Source organism: Arvicola amphibius, chromosome 5 (assembly GCF_903992535.2).
Source record: "Arvicola amphibius chromosome 5, mArvAmp1.2, whole genome shotgun sequence".
NCBI classification, from domain to species: domain Eukaryota; kingdom Metazoa; phylum Chordata; class Mammalia; order Rodentia; family Cricetidae; genus Arvicola; species Arvicola amphibius.
Genome location: NC_052051.1, coordinates 131,923,213 through 131,945,114, shown reverse-complemented (window position 1 = coordinate 131,945,114; position 21,902 = coordinate 131,923,213). Strand labels below are relative to the sequence as shown.

General features: G+C 42.6%; 1 protein-coding gene and 1 pseudogene across 1 annotated transcript in view; both read left to right on the top strand.

Moving 5' to 3' along the window:
- The first annotated feature begins 8,740 nt into the window (after positions 1-8,740).
- Marchf3 (membrane associated ring-CH-type finger 3) overlaps positions 8,741-21,902 on the top strand; it is a 144,888-nt gene continuing 131,726 nt past the window's right edge. Inside the window, exon 1 of the mRNA XM_038330642.1 lies at positions 8,741-8,928. The gene's annotated coding sequence lies outside the window, so the exon portion shown is untranslated. The remainder of the gene's footprint in view (positions 8,929-21,902) is intronic.
- Positions 18,647-19,127, top strand: LOC121677203 (annotated as a pseudogene).

Below are 21,902 nucleotides of genomic sequence, written 5' to 3'. Positions count from 1 at the left end.
CTCTCCTTTTTAAAGCGTGTGTGTCGGGGAGGAGTGGGATGGGTGGCCATTTTACTTGTGCCAACTGTGTGGAGTGGATTCACTCCCTCCACTTTTCTGGGAATCAAACTCATTATCAGGCCGTGCAACGAGGAGTTTTACCTGAGGAGCCCTCTTGTCTGTCCCTATAATGTGTGTCTTAGTTTGCTTTTCTCGTAGTGATAAGGACTATAACCTGAAGCAACCTGGGGAGGAAAGAGTTTGCCAGGCTTACACAACTCAACTCACAGTCCATTGAGGGAAGGAAGTCAAGGCAGGAACTGAAGCCGAGACCGTAGACTGCTTCCCATGGCTTACTCAGTTTTTGTTCTTATACACTCCAGAACTACCTGTCTAGGTACGGCACTGCCCACAGTGGTCTGAGTCTTTCAATACCAATCATCAATCAAGACATTGTTCCACGGGCTTGCCTACAGGCCAGTCTGATGGAGACATTTTCTAAACTGAGGATCTCTCTTCTCAGATGACTCTTGTGCCGACAAAAACTAGCCAGTCATTATGTATTCTCTTTAGCATCTTTTGAAATACTTGGCAATCAAAGAAGCATTCTTTGATTTAAAGGGCCCTTTCCCCTCGTTTCCATTTCCAGGACAAGAGTCCAATGAGATCTAAATAGATAGAAATTGCATGTGTAAGCAGGTGTCTAGAGCACACTATTTCCCCATTTAAGCCTCACATTCTTCCCCTTTTCAGCAGTCAGTGCGCTATAAACGCAAAGTATTTACAGTGCATAGTAACCACTGCCATGGGGTCCCCCTGAGCAGCTAAAAGCAGCAGGACAATTCTGCCAGCTGTTTTACAGCCAAGGAAGAAAGGTAAACCGAGGTTAAGCAACTGCCGGAAGCACTCACCATGGCAGTTGTTCGGATTGGAACTCATGGCTCTTACCAGTCCCAGCCCGTTGAAAGGTTCTAAAGTATAGCTTGTCAGAGAGGGACCACACTGCCTAAAAACAAATTTGCCTATCATCCGCAAGGGAAAAATCCTGCATCCATGGTTCTGGGTTTTCTCATTATTTTTAAAATGTGTTTTTGGAATTGTATACTTGAGTGGCGCACGCCTTTAATCCCAGCACTCGGGAGGCAGAGGCAGGCGGATCTCTGAGTTCGAGGCCAGCCTGATCTACAAGAGCTAGTTCCAGGACAGGCTCTAGAAACTACAGAGAAACCCTGTCTCGAAAAACCAAAAAAAAAAAAAAAAGAATTGTATACTTGAGTACTTTATATCATTTCCACCTCTCTGCCAACTCCTCCTGTGCCCTCTCCAGTCCCTCTCAAATTCATGACTTCTTAATTATTGTTAAAGGTATGTATGTATGTATGTATGTATGTATGTACGTATGTATGTCTCCTGTTAAGTCCATTTAGAGTTGCTCATATGTGTGTATATGTTAAAGGCTGACTGCTTAGGATTGAATAACCTACGAGGGGCTCATATTTGAAGACTGATCCTGGTTCTCAAAGCGGCCACTAATTGCCTGTAACTCTTCACATAAGTGTAGGGCCTTACAAGATTCCTCTCTCCATGTTGGCATGCCAGCTGGCATTGTCATTGTTCAGGTCTTGTTTAGACAGTCATATTGTTGAGGTTTTATGGGTACAGCCCTCTGTCATGGAAAAGACACACTCTCACTGCAGACATTTTAGTCCCTGTGTTTTCCAACTTTTCTGCCCCCTCTTCTGCAATGTTTCCCAGGCTTTGGATGTGGAATTTATGATGTAGATGTATCAGTTGGGGTTGAGTATCCAATGGCCGGTTTTTCTCTACGTTTTGACCAATTGTCAGTGTCTATAATAGTCTCCATCCACTGCAAAAGAGCTCTCCGAAGTCTACTTACCTGTGGGTATAAAGATGTATATTCAGAACGCAGTTAGAAATTGTACTGCTTCGGGAAAATGGCACAGTGGGTTCCTTTTAGGGTCAATAACACTCACTAATCACAGGGAGTTGGATAGGTTTACAGTACCAGACATGAATTCCCTCCTAATCAGTGGGCCTTATTTTCAATTAGCTTTAATTAGCTAGCGTATGGATTTCTTAGGGTGAGCATTTTTACCTTTATAACTTAATATATATTATACATGTATTTTAAAGTAAACATAAGATAATGTTTCCCTATGGCATTTTCAAATATCGTTAGTGTTATTTATCTCTTCTCCATCCTTCTCCTGCTATGCTGCCCTCCCTCTCCTCTTCTTAAATCTCCATTTTTCTACTTCCCCATTCATAGCACCTGTGTCCTACAGTCCCCCTCCCTAGAACGCCTCTTCCTACATCCCTGGTCCCCTTATTTTCCTAGTTTCTGGAATTACTCCAAGTTATATACTTATTCAGAGATTTGGATCTGGTTTTTGTTGTTTTAGTCTTTGCTTTTGTTTTTGTCGAGAGAGTGTTTCTTTGTGTAACAGGCCTGGCTGTCCTGGAACTCACTTTGTAGACCAGGCTGGGATCTGGGATGGACATATGACATTTGTCTTTCTGAGTTTAAGTTGTCTCACTCAGCATAATATTTTCTACTTCCGTCCATTTAACTGTAAATTCCATAATTTTGTTTTTGTTTACATCTGAAGAGAATTCCACTGTGTGTGTGCATCATATCTTCATTCATATCCATTCAACAATTGAAGGATGTTTGGGTTTTTCTGTTCCTTAGTTATTATGAATTGAGCAGCAATGAATATGGCAGAGCAAGTATCTCTGGAGTAGAATGTCAAGTCCTTTAAATTTCTGAAGAGGTTGTAGACCCTAAAGATGGAAAGACACCCCAAGTTCATAGATGGGTAGAATTAACATTGTGAGAACAACCATCTCATCAAAAGCAATTCATAGACTCATTGCAATCCCAGCTAAAATCCCCAAAATGCTCTTCACAGAAAGAGAAAATTTCCTAAAATTCATATTTGGTTACTACAGATAACCAAAGCCATCTTGAGCAAAAAGAACAACGCTGGAGTGGCTATAGTCATATTACATAGTCATAGTGGTAAAGGCAGCATGGTACCTGGCACACAAACAGACCTATAGACCAATGGAACAAAATAAAAGACCCAAATACAACTGCACATAACTATTGCCATATGATGTTTGAATTTGATAAAGGTGTCAAAAGTGCACACTGGAGAGAAGGTAGTATCTTCACCAAGTGGTGCTGGGGAAGTTGCAGGTCCACACAGAGAAGAATAAAGTTAGATTTACACCTGTTACCCTGAAATCAACTGCGAATGGGTCAAAGATCACAATGGGAAACATGAAATGCTAAAACTTCTGGAAGAAAACATAAACAGTAACCTCTAAGGTAGAGATGTGGGGAAGGAGTCTCAGACTAGGACTCCGTTCCCTTAGGATGAAGGAGACTTCATGGAACTGAAAGAGTTCTATATAACAGAAGAAACAAGCAAGTGAAGAGGAAGACTGCAAAGTGGGAGGGAGCCTTTGCAGCTAATCGTCTGATAGAGGATTGCTATTCAGAATACATAAAGAAATTTTGGGGGGGGGGGTGTTTGTTTGTTTGTTTGTTTTTCGAGACAGGGTTTCTTTGTAGCTTTGGAGCCTGTCCTGGAACTAGTTCTTGTGGACCAGGCTGGCCTCAAACTCACAGAGATCTGCCTGCCTCTGTTTTCTGAGTGCTGAGATTAAAAGCATGCGCCACCACCACCTGGCAAGAAAAAAAAAATAAGAAAACAAATAACCTAATTTAAAAATGGGCTGCATATCTAGAGTTCTCAAAAGAAGAAAAATGGCTGAGAAATTACCTTTAAGAGTGTTCAACATCCTTAGCAATTAGAAAAATGCAAATTAAAACTATGTGAGATTTTATCTCACCCCAGTCAGAATGGCTAAAACCAATAAAGCAGGTAACAAAAATGCCGGCCAGAATGTGGAAAACTTGAAGCCTCATTCACTTATAGTGGGATTACAAACTAGGACAACATAAAATCAGAGTACAGAATTCTCAAAAGTCTAAAAGCAGATCTGCCATCCAACTCAGCTATACCATTTTCTCACCTTTAAGGCATTCCACAAACGTTCTCACCCCTTTAAATTTTCGAAAGCAATTTTAGGAAATAGGCTGGAGGTAAACAAATGACTTTTGCAGCCAGACTTTTGGGTTTTCTTTTGGTTTCCTACAGGCAGTGTTAGCCTGAGTTCCTGAAATAGGAAGAGATCTTGTTTCCCTTCCTAGAATATCAGGGTAACCCAATCGCAGTAGGGTTTTGGGAGCCAGCAGCTAAAGGAATGTTCCGTCTTGTGTCTAAGTGATCGGCTCTTGTAGAAAACTGCAAACAATAAAAGATGGTGTGAAGCCAATTGGTTGTCCAGTGTCAAATGGTCAGCTCTGAAAAAAACACATACAAGTAGCATTATCTGGCGTCAACAGATTACATTTAGGAGTAGATATGTATATGAATATATGTATGTGATAACAATTAGAGAAACAGAGGCCACGGGTTTGAAGAAAAGCAAAGTGGAGCAAATGGAAGCATCTGGAGGGAGGAAAGGGAAGGGGGAAATGTATACATTCTAGCCTCAATTTTTTTTTATAAAAGGATAAATGTGAAAATAATTCAGTAAGTTTTTTTCCATGTCATCTGTGTTGGCTAGTTTTGGTACACCTAGATAGGATCAGCTCCTAGGCAAGCCTGGGAGGGGTTTTCCTGAGAGATTGATGTAGCAGGGCTCAGCCCATCGTGGGTGGTGCCTCTACTGGATTGGTTTAAGAAAACTTGGATGGTTTAAGAAAACAAGCTGAGCAAGCCATGAGCAAAGCAAGCCAGTAAACGTCTGTGGCTCCTGCATCTGTTCTTACCTCCATGTTCCTGCCCTGACTTCTGTGAATGGTGAAATATAAACTCTAAGATGAAACAAACTTTTCCTCCCCAAGCTGCTTTGGTCATTTTGATTATAAATCACAGCGACAGAAACCTTAACAAAGATACCACCCATTCTTTTATCTTTTTAAAAAAATTATCGTTTTTTATTTTGTATTTTTTTATTTTTATTGAGCTCTACATTTTTCTCTGCTCCCCTCCCTGTCTTTCCCCTCCCCCTTTCAACCTTCCCCCAAGGTCCCCATGCTCCCAATTTACTCAGGAGATCTTGTCTTTGTCTACTTCCCATGTAGATTAGATCTATGTAAGTCTCTCTTAGTGTCTGCATTGTTGTCTAAGTTCTCAGGGATCGTGGTTTGTGGGCTGGCTTTCTTTGCTTTATGTTTAAAAACCACCTATGAGTGAGTATATGTGATAATTGTCTTTCTGTGTCTGGGTTACCTCACTCAAAATGATGTTTTCTAGCTCCATCCCTTTTCCTGCAAAATTCAATATATCGTTATTTTTTTCTGCTGTGTAGTAGTCCATTGACCAACGTGACTTTTAACTTCTTCAATATTACATTTGTTTGTATATGTGTACACATGTGCATGCCAGTGCCATGGTGCACATGTAGAGGTCAGAGGTCAATTTGAGGAGGCATAAGTTCTCTTCCCCTAAGTGGGGCCCAGGGATAGAACTCAGAGATTCAGGCTTAGTAGCAAGTATCTTACTGTCTTAGCCATCCTAACAGCCCAAAGATGACTTTTAAACTAACAATTAGCACCTGAGAAAAGCCCTTACCAGGGGTGATTGTGACGGGTACTGCAAGCAAGCTTCTCCAGTTACATTCACAGTGTGAATGGACAGGGTCCAAAGACATCCATTTCTTCCCTGGGAGCTTCCTAGTCTATTACCCCAGTCAAAGACGCTGCTTCATGGCAGCTTCAGTGGAAAGGCTTCTAGAGGGTCTTGAAAGCAGACAGAAGAGCATGGTTTCAAAAGAACGGAGTGCTCCTGCTAACTCTAGTTTGGATCAAAGACCCACGGTAGGGCTGGGGGTGGGGGTGGGCGAGTCCGGCCTGCAGCACAATAGAAAAGTGGTAGAACCTTACTGAGGCAGGGCCCACTGGAAGTCAGGACATTAGGGCACGTCAATCCATCTTCCTTCTCTGCCCACCCCCCATTCTTGGTCACCACTGAAGTATGTGGCGTTGTTCTATCTAGTCCTTCTACTATGAGGCACCATGCTGTCTCAGGCCCAAAGAGGTCCAGAGACCATGAACTTGTACCACCGTAACTGTAAGCCAATGTAAACCCTTCCTCCTTATACGGCACACTTTCTCGGCATTTGTCACAGCGACAAAACCCGACTGACACGTGACTACAACCGAAGAGTGGTCTTCTGGGCCTGCTTTCCTCTTGTCTGATATCCCCAGACCTGTCCCCACCCCAATCCCACTCCACCCCAACAGGAACAGAGATTCCTATAGTCTATTAATCTTCTCTACCTCTAAGTTTTTTTTTTAAATATTTATTTATTATGTATACAATATTCTGTCTGTGTGCATGTCTGCAGGCCAGAAGAGGGCACCAGACCCCATTACAGATGGTTGTGAGCCACTATGTGGTTGCCGGGAATTGAACTCAGGACCTTTGGAAGAGCAGGCAATGCTCTTAACCACCGAGCCATCTCTCCAGCCCCTACCTCTAAGTTTTTATAGGCAAAGGCCGTTCTCCTTAGTCACTCTGCAGCTTCTCAGTTTCTGCTGGCATTAAACCCCAGTCTTTTGGTTCCGGCGTGGCATCATTAATTCCTAACAGCCTGCTAAGGACTTTCCCCCCTCTGACAACCTGCCTCTGGACCTCTTCCCACAGAGTTCAAAACAACCCATGCCAGAACTCACCTAACAACTGCAGCCTTGCCTGCTGCAGGTGCCTTTCCACTCCCTGCCAGTGGGAAGTTGGCCCTTTACCGTCCTTCTCCCTGGTGACGTCATCAGAACCTTCTCAAGAGACATGAGCTGTTGTATTATTATTGATATTATTTTATTCAGTAATATGTTATTTTAAGGTGTGTTCCTTTTGTTTATGCTGTGGGACATTTGTTTACTGATGTGAAGCTCTGTTGCTTTTGTTTATGCTTGCATTTGTTTAACTCTGTGGAGCTGTGATTCTTTGCCTGTCTAAAACACCTGATGCTTTAATAAAGAGCTGAACGGCCAATAGCGAGGCAGGAGAAAGGGTAGGCGGGGCTAGCAGGTAGAGAGTATAAATAGAAGGAGAACTCTGGGAGGAGCAAGAAGAGGAGGAGAGAGGACACTAGGGGTCAGCCACTCAGACAGCCACAGAATAAACGTAAAAGTAAGATATACCGAACTAAGAAAAGATAAATTTCCAGAGGCGAAAGGTAGATGGAATAAGTTAAAAAAAGCAGGCTAGAAACAAGCCAAGCTAAGGCCAGGCCTTCATAACTAAGAATAAGCCTCTCTGTGTGACTTATTTGGCAGCTGGGTGGTGAGCCCCTCAAAAAGCCAAAAGAGTAAAACATCATATTGCAATGAGCTTGTGCGATGCAGGGACTTGTGGCAGCCAGGTGGCCATTGAAATGACACCTGCAGTGCTCTCACCTGTACTGAGTGACTACAGAGACCCTTTAGGATTTCTCAGAACGGAGACAGTGATCTGAAGCGCTTGGGTTGCAAGCACAAGAAAGAGGTGGGGTGCGGTGGGGGCCTGTGAATGGCAGAACAGCAGCAAAGTTGGCTTCTTTCTGTTCTGTTGTGCATTTCTGTTGACACGAGTTAGGTGATGGGTACAGGTCTAGGCCGGATAGGCTGTACCTCACATCAGAGGACAGTCTAGGACATGCTTATATTTTAAGCCTTAATTAGACAGCAATACTCAAGTATGTGCTTCTGACTGTACATTCCCTTAGATCCCCAGTCCTGTGTGTGTGTACAGCCTTCAAACCTGGCCAAAAAGACCATTCTGGCACGACTGCAGCAGCGGAAGTAAGTTGACAACAACCTAAAGGCTCCCAACGCACTTTCAACTATAAGCTGCTTCATTTCTTCACCGGAATCAAGGATTTCCGAAGGGGAGAAAGGAGAACGCAGAATCCGACAGATGTAGCTTGCTCTGCGGTTTTCTGTCCAAAAAGATGGATGATTCTGGCCTCTCGATATTCCTGGAGGATCAAGCAGACAGCAGCAGAACCTACTGGGGAGGATGGGAAGTGCGTGGGGCGCCTTGGGGCGTGAGAAAAATCAGGCTTTTGCAAAGGGTCCCTAGCTGCGTCGAGGAAAAGGGAGAGAGAGTCTTGCTTTGCACTTTCCCGGAGGTTGACCACAGTGTTTTCCTCTCGGAGCTTAGAGCCATTTCCAGTAGGGTTGAATCTGGTGGGACTCGCCCCCATGGGTACTCAGAGTCCTCAGACGGCTGCGGCATCTTTGGGGCCAAGTCCCGCACCTCCAGATACTAGGGTTGTTCTCCGCGGCATGCCCACTCGCGACGGCTCTGGGAGCTCCAGCCGTCTGTCAGCAGCAAGGGCCTTCTCTGACAGCAGCCTCGTTCCCGGGGCGACCCCACCGCATCAGGCCACGATGGAGTAGCAGCGGCCACGACCACCACCGCACTTCACAACCGCCAACGCTCGGCCGTAAGCGATAGGACAGTGACCGAGGGGCGGGACCACGCGGTAGGCACCACCCACGGCCTTCAAGAGTCCTGCTTTCCCGACCATTGGCTATGGACAACGCCAGTCAGATGCTAGTGGACGCCCCGCCTTACGGGGGCTGGCCCGAGGAAGACCACGCCCCACGGCCCCGCCCCCCAGGCGCCTAGTCAGCTCTGCGCGGCGTTCCGCCTCATTCGCTGAGCGGGTCCGTGAATTGTCAGCGCGCTCTGGGCGACTGCTGAGCCGGGCGGCCGCCGGGCTTGCGGCGATCCCCGTCAGGTGCCCCACTAGCTCCAATGAGCCCAGGTCTTGCGGGGCGCAAGCAGCAGGCGTTTCGTGGAAACTTGGGATTGAGGATCTGCAGCAGGGGCGTGGATTTGGCGTCTGCACTGGGCCAGGAGGGTGAGTGGCCGCGTCGTGCAAGCCGCTCCTCGGCGCCGCTTTGCCAGCGAGCAGGGGACGGCGTCGGTGCTAGTGGGTGGGAGCGTGGCGACCGTGGGAGGGCTGGGCAAAGCAGGGGACACTTACTTGCTGCCAGCGTCCCGGCTTCCGAACTTCTGGTTTTCAAAGCATCCCAACTCGGCCCGGGACGCGACTGTGCGTCGGCACCGACTTGGCGTTGGTGGCAGTCACCCTTAGGTCCCGGGCGCGCCCCTGCCCCTCTGCGGCGGCGACACGGAGCTCAGGGACGCCTGGGTGAGCACACAGCAGTTCCTAGATGGCTGCGACTGGTTTCTAAACATTAACCGGCGCCCGAGCGGGCGTGCGCTGCGAGCGACGGTCGCGTTCCAAGAGAGAATTGGAAGGACCCTCCGGGGACCTCAGCAGGCCCCTTACGTACTCTGCTGATCCGAAGAAATTGACAGCCGTACTGAACGTTAAAGTTTGGAAAGTATTTGCTTCCTGTCAACCCTTGACTGGGCGCCCCTCTTCCTGGGGTGCGCAGACCTCCACATCCACAACAAGGTGTGTCTGAGGAACTTGGTTAGGACCAGCAGGGAGCTTAGAGGCTAAGGCCAGGCTGAGAGTATGCCAGTCTGGTTTGGTGGTGTTTGTTTAAGCACCTGTGTGTTGAAGTGTTGAAGTTGTGGCAGGAACTGACAATAGAGGATTCAAGGTTAAACCTGACACTTCGTTTGTGATTAAGCCTGCGTTGCATTTTTTTTTTTTCTTCCTTACCTCTCTTGTGGTAAAAGCTGATTGTTTTTCTGAGGGCAGCTGCATAGATAACGCTTATATCCTGTATGAACTAAATAGAATTCAGGGCAGTATTGTCTTGTTATTCTTATTTGATATGCGTGAGAGCTTATTAAGAGTACTAGAGAGAGATGGATCAGGAGTTAGGAGCAGTTTGGTATTTTAAAATATATAAAACGTTGATTTATGTAGTAGATGTGAGATACATATACATATATCAAAGCGTCTGTATATATGTGCAGGATTGATAGGGGTAGAAATAAATGAAGTATTAACTCAGCCTTGAACTTCCCCTGGATTACAGAGATGAACCCTCTTAGCTAGGAGGTATGTGATCGTGTGTGTGTGTGTGTGTGTGTGTGTGTGTGTGTGTGTGTGTGTGTAAGCATGTCAGCATCTGTCGGGTCTGTCTGGGTCAGTACGTGTCCGTGAACTTTACAAGCACTCAGTTCAATGCTACTCAGTGCAGATTCCACGTTCCTGTTTTACAGCCCAGCAGCCGCCAGCCAGCCCATCTGTTAAAACATAGCATGTACCCTTCAGCCAGAGCACCGGGGTGGATCGTGGGTAGGGGGCAACCCTTAGCAAAACAGCACCGCTACAAACAAAGCCTTCCTCCTGACTTCTATTTTCGTCCATTATTTGGCCTGGACTTGCAGTTTTATTGAGGGATATGAAAGGAATGATGTCTCTAGAAAGGAGCAACTGGCTTTTCTGAGATAGTTGTAGCCATAATTTGAGGAGGGGGAATTACAAGAGGGGAAAAAAATAATTCCCTGAGAAGAAATGTGGTTGTCATGTCGCCAGTAAGGCTGGTTTACAGTCTTGCAGGGACATGTATATCACAAACTATTTTCTTTTGCTTCAGAGAATGCACTGAAAATAAATTGTTTTGAACACACACACATACACACACGCAAACATTCTCACACACACTTTAACAGAAGTAAATAGAACTTTATTGCCAATGTGGAAGTCAAGATTGCCTTAGTAATTCCAATGAAACGTGCCTTCAGGAATTTATATGCTGGAAATAAGTTTAAATTTGCCCTAATCACTAGTAACAATGGTTCACAATTTGTAGTTTAAAAATAATAAAAAGGCTTTATCATAAAATTTCTGATGACTAAAAAGGTATGGGAGGAGTGTTATTACAACAGCTTAATAAGTTCCTGCAGGCAAGTGACTGATACTTTAAAAAGCTATAAATTCCTTTAATAGTATAGTTACTTTTAATGACAATAAAGTCAATACTTTCAAGAAGCATCGTTGATCTTTTTCACAATAATTTTATGTTCTTAATTACATCTTAATAGTGGTGTTCATTATAAATTGAAGTTGGTTTGAAAAACTCAACATAAGTATTTTCATTTTTATGGTACATAAACATTTGGGAGAAAATATGTAAATCCCAAATATATATGTCTAAATTTGTGAAGGGCTATACAGAACCTCCTAGCTTCACATGAATCATCCAAATGAACTGAGTGGCTTCTTGGAAATTCAGTTCTTGTCCAGGAATTCAGTTCCGGGGCCCAGGGTAGCTTAGGAATCTGCATTTCCAAGCACTCAAGACAAGTTGTGGTATAAGGGACCTCTAGAACATACTTCAAGAAATAGTGGAATTGTGTTTATGATATAAGATAATAATTGATTATTCATAAATTTGGTATTTGCTAGCCTTATGGAATTGTTAGTTTATTAACTCTCTCCTCAACTATGGGACTCTTTTGTCCTGAGCCTGTTATCTTCAATCATTCCTATTCCAAACTGGCCCCAGTGTTAAGGAAGTCTTCCTGGAGAAGCAAAATAATTTAATTCCTCTCCTCGGCCTTGGTTCTCATCCACTCTCTGCTTCTGTACTTGTGATTCTGGGACGTTCTCGGATGATTTGGCCAGTCCTAATACACGTTGTTGACCATTTGATTCTGGGATGCTCTGGGATGATTTGGGCAGTCCTAATACACGTTGCTGACCATTTGATTCTGGGATGCTCTGGGATGATTTGGGCAGTCCTAAAACACGTTGTCGATCATTTCCCCTGAAGGATGAAAGGGGAGGCCTATCATATCTCTTGGTGATAGGACGGAAGCGTGCATATAGTCAGGGATTGTACAGACCTAACCAAACTCAAGTGTTTTCTTGGCAAACTGTAGTGACTTGAATGACCAGCCATGAGCTCCACTCGCCACAATACTCACGTTCTGAAAGTTACCGCTGTCCCGTGAATTGGGTAAAATTTCTCATCACCACAGAAATGGGTTGAAATTTGATTGCTACCTGCATTCTTACTGAAATCAGTGTTAGTTTTTATTTATAAATTATTACTGGTTAGGTTTTGTTAATTTACCTTCTGATCCCAGTGTGTGTGCTCTGTTCTATTTTATACTGATAAAATTCTCTACATTAGACTCTTAGGTAATATTTGAAAGAGAATGGATCTCTATCAGAAGTTGCCCTCTCTACTGTTCAAGTTAAAAAAAAAAAGAATTCTTGGAGGTCAGAAATGTTGAGAATATTTACTTCCTAGATGAGAAAAGGATATAGATAGATTGAGACACTGAAATTATATAGTTCCAGACTATTGGATTATCACAGAGACCTTTACAGAGCGATTTCTGTATAGGAGAACACTTGGCATTTGATAGGTCACTTAATCTTTGGAGGACAATGATTTTTTTTCCCACTTAGTGACAGATGAGCAAACAGCAGCCACAAAAGGATAATACTTGGATTCTGTCTTTCATGTTTGAAGATAATACCCATAAGTGATATGTTGGCCTAATACTGTGAGCTGCCTTTGTTTAGTTTGTCATAATGCTTTTTTATTTGTTTTAACCATTGTCTTTACATTTTTCCTTTTATTGGATTTGACTTTATAAGGAAAACTTATAAAGTCAGCCAGCACATATGATAATTGTTTGGGTGACCCTGAGCTTAATTAGTCAACCTTGACATGGAGAGACTAATGTTTGCTAAAGGTCACGGAGCACAATTGGGGACAAAGCCTACATGAGGAATTCTTTGGACTTGCGTTTTAGCCTTGCACTATTTTTGTCTGTTGTCATGTTACACTAATACTACTGTCTTCACGCTAACAAAATTATTACTTACATTCCGTTTTCCCAGGTTCCACATGAGTTGATGGATTTAGAGTGGCTATCCAACCTGAGGTATACCACAGCCCCGGACACACAATGGCATTGACTTCTGGACAGAAGTTGGACAGACAGGCAGACAGAAAGAGAGAAAGGAAGGAAGGAAGGCAGGAAGGAAGGAAGGAAGGAAGGAAGGAAGGAAGGAAGGAAGGAAGGAAGGAAAAGGAAAGAAAAAGCAGGCAGCCACAGTAGAATGCTGCCTTTTTTTGGAACTGGGCCATAGGTCATTACAAGCTTCAATGCAACAATTCTTTTTTTTTTTTTTTTTAACCATGGCTGCCTTTTGGCATCTAACTTTCATTTGATAAATTCTTTTCAAGTGTTTGACCCTTTTTTCTTTACCCTTATTCCCATAGTGAAATCATTTAAAGGAAAGAAAATGTTCACTTTTCAAGTCAATCTGTTCTCCTAACATCTCCTAACAGAGAAATTTTAACCATCTTCACTGTTCTCCCCAAGTCCTCCTTTGAGTCCCTCTGTTTGCCAGTCTAGTAGTATTTTCCTGTAGAAAGTAGTTACTGAGCTAGAAAAAGTCTTAGTGTGGCATTGGCTTTGTGGCTTCAGCAATGAGGAGAAAGGAAAATGGTGGAGGAGGATGCTGAAGTGATACTGATATGTGTTTCCTACTCAGTATCCCCGGCTTACAGCATCCGTGTTATATTTAAGGTCCAGACGAATGGAGTGACAGATGCACTCATCTGTGTCCTCACAGACACCGCTAATACAAGCTGAAAACATGACTACAGACAGCAGAGCCTGGGTTACATGAGGAAAACAAATGCTTAGCTCTGAAAAAGGAACTAGGCCGAGAGTGAAGGGTCAGGGTGGGGGTGGGGCGGGGACTGTGTGGGAAAGAAATACCTCTAGTGAAATGCCAGACAGAGTGGTGAGAAGTGTGTAGAAGTGGGCATGGTTTGGGGTTTCTTGCGGGCATTGATTCTGTTCCTTGTTGTCTTCACAACCCACTCACCCTGCTTGCTTTTAATAATTTATTGTAGCAGCAGGCCTTCCCCTGGTTTCTTCTTTTTATAACTTTTTCCCCTTCTCATCTCAAGGTCTAATCCGAGGCATATATAATAGTGTGGCTGGTCTCAAGTGCTCAGGAAAATCCATGATCAATACCACTACATCATAAACCCCTGGCTGTTCTCGTTCTGTTTTGCAATGTTTCCTTCCCTGTTATATTAACTTGGTATCTATGTTTTAAACAATATTTTATTAATCTTTGCACAATGAGACGTCTGATCTTATTCTTCTTGGCTGGAAATGTCTTTCGAGTAATCTATCATCAGACCACCATTGATCTAATGATGTATTTATTGCACACTATTGCAGCCCTGGCAAGAAACCCAGTATGGTTCTAAAAATTTGATTAAAAAGAAATCAAGTTTTTGCAAGGCGTAGCTATCCAATTATGTTAGGATATGCCAAGTATATTTTATGCTAAAATACATACATATTTCAAGTGAGCAGAATAAACTCTTTTTGAAGGTTCTTAAAACTTTGGCTATGGAAATAAATAGAGCGAGAAGATGCCACATAATTGGAAAAATTATGAGTGTATACCCTAAGACTTTTCTTTTGAGACAAGGTCTCACTGTGGAGCCCTGACTGAACTGAATGCTCTGTATAGACCAGCCTGGCCTCAAACTCAGAGATCTACCTGCTTCTGCCTCTTAAATACAAGGATTACAACCATGTCTCGTTCTGATATTCAATTTTTTTTCTTTTAGTTTATGTGTGTAAGTGTTCTGCCTGCATATGTGTGTGTGTGTGTTTGTGTGTGTGTGTGCACCACATGCTTTCCTTGTGCCCAATGAGGCCAGAAGAAGACATCAGATCCCCTGGAACTGGAAATATAGACAGTTGTGAGTCATTATTTGGTTGCTGGGAGTTAATCTGAGTCCTCTGCAAGAGCAACATTAACCATTGATCCGTATCTCCAGTCCCCAAGATACAATATTTTTTAAAGATTTATTTATTATGTATAAAATGTTGTTTGCACATATGCCTGCAAGCCAGAAGAGGAGGGTACCAGATCTCATTAGAGATGGTCATGAGCCACCATTGGTTGCTGGGAATTGAACTCAGGATCTCTGGAAGAGCAGCCATCTCTCCAGCCCTATACAATATTTTTCTAAAGATTATGCCCTTGTATCCTAATATGGATAGATTTATCTTTTTAGTTGACAAAACAAATATGGTAAGAAGTAGCTCCCAGTCTAGAAATCAAAATAAGCTAAACATACTTAACAAATCTGAATTGAGTACCTGTCATAGGCAAACATTATTCTTTTTCAAAAGAATTGTAGTTGACTATTAGCTCTTGTCTGCTTAGCTAGTTCAAAATTCACTTCAATCATTGACACTTTGGGGAAAGTTTTCTCTCCATGCCCCATTTGGACTCACGCTCTCATCTTAACCTCCTGCATTCTCCTCTCCAGTCTGGAAGCCTGGACTTATTTAAAGTTGGCGACCTGTTTTTCATCCTTTAATATCTCAAGAAAGCGTTGTTTAAATAATGGCGAGCTATGCTAGATGCTACAGATGGAGGTTCTTGGGCTCCAAGGGATCTACGTAAAACCATCCATCTAAAGCACAAGTGTCGCCATTACTGAACCGTAGAACCAGCGTCGGCACATCATAGAACGTTTATCCATTCCTACTCCACCCTCAAAGCCCCTTTACTTCATTCCTGCCTTACCTCCTCCTCTTACTGCCTGCTGGTGTGACTTCTTCAAGAACACCTCCAGTTCTCTCCCTCTCGAGGCCATCTCCCATGACCCTTCTTGTTCTCACACTCCATGTTATATCCTGAAAGGCAGCTCCTCTTTGACATGTGGCATTGCCTCACTCATGTCTTCTGAAGTCACTGATGGCTTGGTTCCCCTCTCTGTCCAGTGTAAATGGCCAGGTCGTATGGGTGGGGAGATGTAAGGGCCCTCTGAAGAGCAAGATCCTGCTGAGCAGAGAGGCGGCTGTCATCCGGTCACTGTGATAGGGAAGCTTTCAAAAATAATAATTGAAGTATATTTTTAGCTTAGAGATTAAGTTTCAAAGTAGTTTCCATTTGTAAATTCTCTTTCTTTAAGAAGTACCTTCAACATGGTCATTATGGTTTAGTGGCTTAGGTAAGCTAGTGCCAGGAGTTGCGTTACTACAGTCATGTATAGATCATGCATTCAAGTAGCTTATAGTTCAATTGAATTAAACTTAACTTTCTGAAATAAAGCCATTAATACATCTCTTTCATGTTGATCTCATGGGGCCTTAGAGGATTCAAGGGATCATGGACCAGAATTATCTTGTCTTATCTGAGAGATTGAGTCTCACTTAATTTATGTGCTTTCTTCTTGTATCTGCCAAGAAGACATAAGAAAGTTGAACAGTCTAAATCCAAAGGAATTTAGATATCTAAGGGCCACCAAGATGAGCAACGTGAGCTCAGATACTGGTTTGGGTGTACTGTCCGTACTACTACTACTACGGTACTATGGTACTTCACCTGTAGTGCAGGGTCTGCACTACAGGACCATCCGCTAGCCGGGCAAAGGGCCTGGAGATTTAAACACACAAACACACAGAGACAGAGACACAGGTCATCCTTGAAACAAAAATGCCACCTTTATTGTGTACCGGAGAAGCTTATATATGGATCCTTAACTGATAGCCATGCTCTAGCCAAACCCACCAGAAACCACTCCCCTGCCATCAGGACCTCCTGAGGGTCTTGTGCTCAGACCCAGGAAGAACAGTTGTTTTGCTCAGAGCAGCTGTAAGCATAAAAGGTTATTTACAGGAAATTCAGGGTCTGGGTCCACAGCCCCAATATTTGGGATCTTCTAAACCAGGAATATTTCTCTCAGCATATAGGAGAGCCTACATGTTCACCTTTGGATCTAGGTGCCTGGAAGACTTAAGGGGATCTCCAGATAAAGTGCAGAGGCCAAGTGGTACATTTAAGTTCACCTTCTTCCCTGCAACAGATAAGCATCCTCCCAGTGGTATTTTGCTTTGTAGTTTCTCAGGTCCTTTTCCTGTATCTTAGATAGGAAATCTCTTCCTCTCCTCAAAGCTGTGAGGGGGGCCGGGCGGTGGTGGCGCACGCCTTTAATCCCAGCACTCGGGAGGCAAAGGCAGGTGGATCTCTGAGTTCGAGGCCAGCCTGGTCTACAAGAGCTAGCTCCAGGACAGGCTCTAGAAACTACAGGGAAACCCTGTCTCGAAAAACAAAAAAAAAAAAAAAAAGCTGTGAGGGGATATAGGTGATGGGGTGGCTGTAGGAGGGGGTGGTCACAGTATACAGTGGTAGGTGGTGGGGATGTAATGGTGTTGGAGGTCTGGGAGGGGTAGGGTAGATAGAATCAAATACATTGTATACAATATGAAATTCTTGAAGAATATATTCAAAGTATTATGGATTTTTTTAAAGAAACTTACTCTTCTTCCACTTGGTGTACAGGGCTCACAAACAAGATGTTCTTGGTCAGAAAGCTGCTGTCCCTTAAACTTTTAGATGCCCCCAACTTCAACCTTTCTCCATAATTCAGTCTCCATCCACCCTCTAGTATTTTCTTTCCTATGTATTATTTTCTGCTATTTTCAGGTAAAACTCTTACTTGATAAAAGCTCCTTCACAGCCAGTGTTACCAGTAATCTCTTCCCTGTGAGTAACTGTGATTATGATCATTCTCAAAAGACTTGGTGCGAGCATTCCATGCATTTTTCTGATGGGGTATTGAATATTCTGAGAACCATATACCGCTTACTTATAGAGTAATTAGCTTCCTACATCCTCAGTCTTCATCATTCCTACTTGTGCTGGTGACATTCCCCTTTATCTGTTGGATTTTTTTTCCCTTAAAAAATATTGACAGTAACTTTCAATTTTCCTCATTTGTCTTACTTCATTTTTCTCTTTTTTGATGTTTCCATTTGCTCTCCCTGATCTGCCTAATTAGGTTGTATTGTTTCTAACCCATCCATCTATTTTTCTACGGCGTTCCTGCCCCGGCCACATCTACACGTTTAGAGACCATTCACACACTGAATGAGTTTCCACCTTTGCTGCATATTAGTAATGAAGACATTAAGTGGGATTCTGATAGTGCTCCTTTCACGAGCTGAGGCATCATTTAGTATTCCGGTCTTAATTGTGGTCTCTTAGCCAATTTTTACCCATTATGATGCTTATCCCATTTTCCAAGTAGTGTTTCTTAAATACTATATGAAATTATAAAAATCTGTATTTCTTACATTTATGCTTGCCATTATGTTCTAAATTTATAATTCTACAATTTTCTTGTAGGAAAATACATATTAGATTAAAATGGCTAATTTGGTTTCAAGCCATAGTGGCTTTGGCATATTGGGAATCATTAGACATTATGCTGCCTCTTAACGTATTCCCAGTCCCTGTCATCAGCTCCCCCACACAGTAATCCTGTTCCAATTCCTCTGGCATATGTATTATTTTGAAAAAAAAAAAGAGTATATTTCCTACCCCCACTACTTATTTATCTTAAAAAGAAGAAGAAGAAACTCCACATAGGTGGGAAAAGTAAATACTGTTCTTTGATGGTATCTTAGTTTCTTCAGGCTGCCATAGCAAAGTACCTGAGTTTGGGTGACTTATAAGCAACTAAAACATATTGCTCACAGGTCTAGAGCTCGGGAGTTCCAAGATCAAGTGACATCATCTTTGGTGTCTGGTGTTGGCCTGCTTCCTCATAGTTGGAGCTTTTCACTGTAATCTAATAAAGCAGATGAATCTTGGTGAGAAGGCTCGTTGGATCAGAGAGTTGACAGCAGCATTCCAGAAGAGGTTCGGCTTCCCTGAGATTAGTGTAGAACTTTATACAGAAAAGGTGGTCACAAGAGGTTTGTGTGCCATTGTTCAGGCAGTCTCTGCATTACAAACTCCAGGAGAGCTTGCTGGGCAAAGAGAGTGGGGCCCAGGGTTGCAAGGTTGTGGTGTCCATGAAGTTTGTGGATGGGCTGATGGTCCACAATGGAGACCCTGTTAACTACTATGTTTACGCCGACCTGCTCCAGGTTCTCCCCAGACAGGATGTGCTGGGCACCAAAGTAAAGACCATGCTGCCCTGGGACCCAAATGGTAAAATCAGCCCTAAGAAGCCTCTGCCTGATCATGCGAGCATTGTGGAACCAAAAGATGAGATCCTGCCCACCACGCCCATCTCAGAACAGAAGAGTAGGAAGCTAGAGCCACCTCCCATGCCCTAGCTAGTGGCTCCAACATAACAAGGTCTTGGCAGCTGCGTGGAGGCTGGATGTTGTCTTTGTCCTGTAAAAACATTTAATGAAATCTTACACAAAGGGAGAAAAAAACAGCAAACTGTCAGATATTTTCCTTTGCAGGCAAATCTGCCTTCTAACTTGAAATCCTTATCTTCTCTGGAGTGTTTTTTCTCCCAAGTTAGTCCTCTGATCTAAGTAGAATATGAAGCAGTTTTTTGCTCCTTAACATCTGGCCTGTGACTGAGATCTGCAATATCCTTGTGTGATCTCTGTTGAAAATCTTATAATTGGATAAAGGCTTAGTTGGCAACCTTATGGAACAAAAGATCCATGAAAACTATATTCCATTTATGTCTCAGGAGAACAAATGTCCCAGATAGGTGGGAAACAAAAGTAAAACTTTTGAAACAGGTAGGGAAAGCAACCGAGAGAGCATTGGTACTGACTACCCATGTGTTTGCCTGTATGATGTCTCAGTGATGCCGAGGAAAATGCTGTATTACCCTGTGTTCTAAGATTCTTAAAACTCATTGAACTAGAGTTGGAGTCCTAGCTTCTAACCCTGGACCTTCCCAGAGAAAGAGAAATGGATAGGGTCTTTTTCCCTAGAAGATCATCTGCATCCAATTCAAATTGATATACGTGGTAAAGAAATGTAAATCTCAAGTGGAAATAGGGCATATAGCAAGAGTGGCTGACTAAGTGGTGCAATGACATTCTCAAGGTAGAGTCCCTCTCATCTTCCCTGCTCTTGTTGCCATGGACCATTTCCTCCTAAGACTAGTTCTCTTTGTATTTCTGACTTGGTTGTAGCAGTTCAGATGTCACTTGAAAACGTGACAACAACTAGAACATAGAAAAATGGAACCACTGCCATTATTTCAAAGTTTCTTCCTGAAGATGAGAACATTCCCTTGAAGAAGTGGCTCACATGCCCACCTACCTCTGAGTCACTAACCATGCATCAGTGCCCAAGGGGGAAGGGTAAACACAATTGGCATTCTGTTAACAAGGAAGAATAGGAAGGTATACAGGTATTGGGAGAGGTGGGGTACAGTATAAGCCCTGGAGGCATATGTAAATGTCTACTGCATGTTATGACTTCGAACATTTCCTTGTCATGGCTGCTATGCGGTTGGTAGGTACCACTGATGGATAGAAGCAAGAAAGATACAATGCAAACTAATTAGGGACAGAGAAGTGAGCTAAGATCAATAATTATTCTGATTACAGCCACAATAAACCCTAATGAGTTTGAATGTACTAATTTATGTCTTCTTGTACTCAAGAGGTAGATGCTCTTTTGATTAGTAAAAAAATTAAAATAATTTGCTTATTTCTCAATAATTCTCTCTGGCATATTTTATACTATAGGTTTATATGAATGTAAACAATTGTATTAACTTGACATATCATTCTGCTAACAAGAATGATAATTATGGATGTTTATAACTGGACATGATTTCTTATGCATGCTTTTGTAAAGTAAGAATTTAGCATCCAAGAGGACTTAGTAATTTGCTGAGATCACACAAGTAATAAGTGGCTAAGCTAGGATTCAGACATGCATTCACCTGCCCGTGTCCCTCCCTACTCAACATGACTGCCTGTTTCCTTGGAAGATAGTCCTAGGACTATCACAGTCAGCAGAGCTTTAAATGACTGGACCCTGCCCATCTCCATGGCCTCGTTATTTATCCCGTGGCCCTTGATCAATTTTCTAACCATATGGCTTTCTTATTGTTGGTGTAATAAGCCAGTCTCTTCCCCACCTGTGACCCTTCGCATTTGTGATTCCTTCTGCTTGGATCACACAGCCTCCGTTCCTATGGCTACATTCTTTCTAACCAGGCTTTGAAATAGCTCTTCTTTCTAACTATATCCAAGGACTAGCCCAATCTATCTGTTTAGGCGTCCTCCCCAGCCCTGACTGTTTCCTACCCACTTTTGTTTGCTTTATAGTACTTGTAATATTCTCATATAATTTTTACTCAGTTATCTAGTTTTTGATCTGTTGCCTTCCACCTATATTTTAAAATGAATGAGCAAACAAATGAATAAGTCAATTAATGAATGAGTGCTTACAAATCTTGATTTCTAGTAACCCAAAATCTGCCTTTATCTCCCACCATAAGGTAAGATGCCAGTTGTCATTTAAGTCTGAATATATCAAGCTCAGAATTTTTTCTTGTAAAATTTTAAAACTAATTAAATCTATAGTGTTCTGTTCGAGGGAAAAGGAAACATATATCAGAGTTCTTTGGCAAAAAAATACACTTACTATAGTTATATACATGTGAGTTTTAAGAAAGCCTAATGCAAGAGGGGCATTTGAATAATAAATTCTGGATTTCTTATTTAGAATAGTTTATTGACACCAACACTTTTAATTTGGTTTCAACTGTTTAAAAAGGAAATTAATTATAAGACTGAATTTTAAAGTGGGAGAATTATATAATGGTAAATTCACTTAAAATTGATTTCTTTGCATGCACTTAATTTTTCAACTCATATATGTACTTAAATGACTCCTTTCTCGGAACTGTGTTCTTATTTGTTCCAAAGTAATTATGGAGGTGCAAATTGAAAGATAGCTTTACGGCACATGTTAATTCATAAGCAATTGGCATACACGAAGCAGTGTTTTCTTCCAATGTCCTTTTTCTCTGGCTTTGCCTTCTTCATCAAAGTGAGTGCTTTTGTAAGTATCTGCAGTTTTTAATTTTATTGTTGTTCTGTGGGTTGTGTCATGCTAATTAC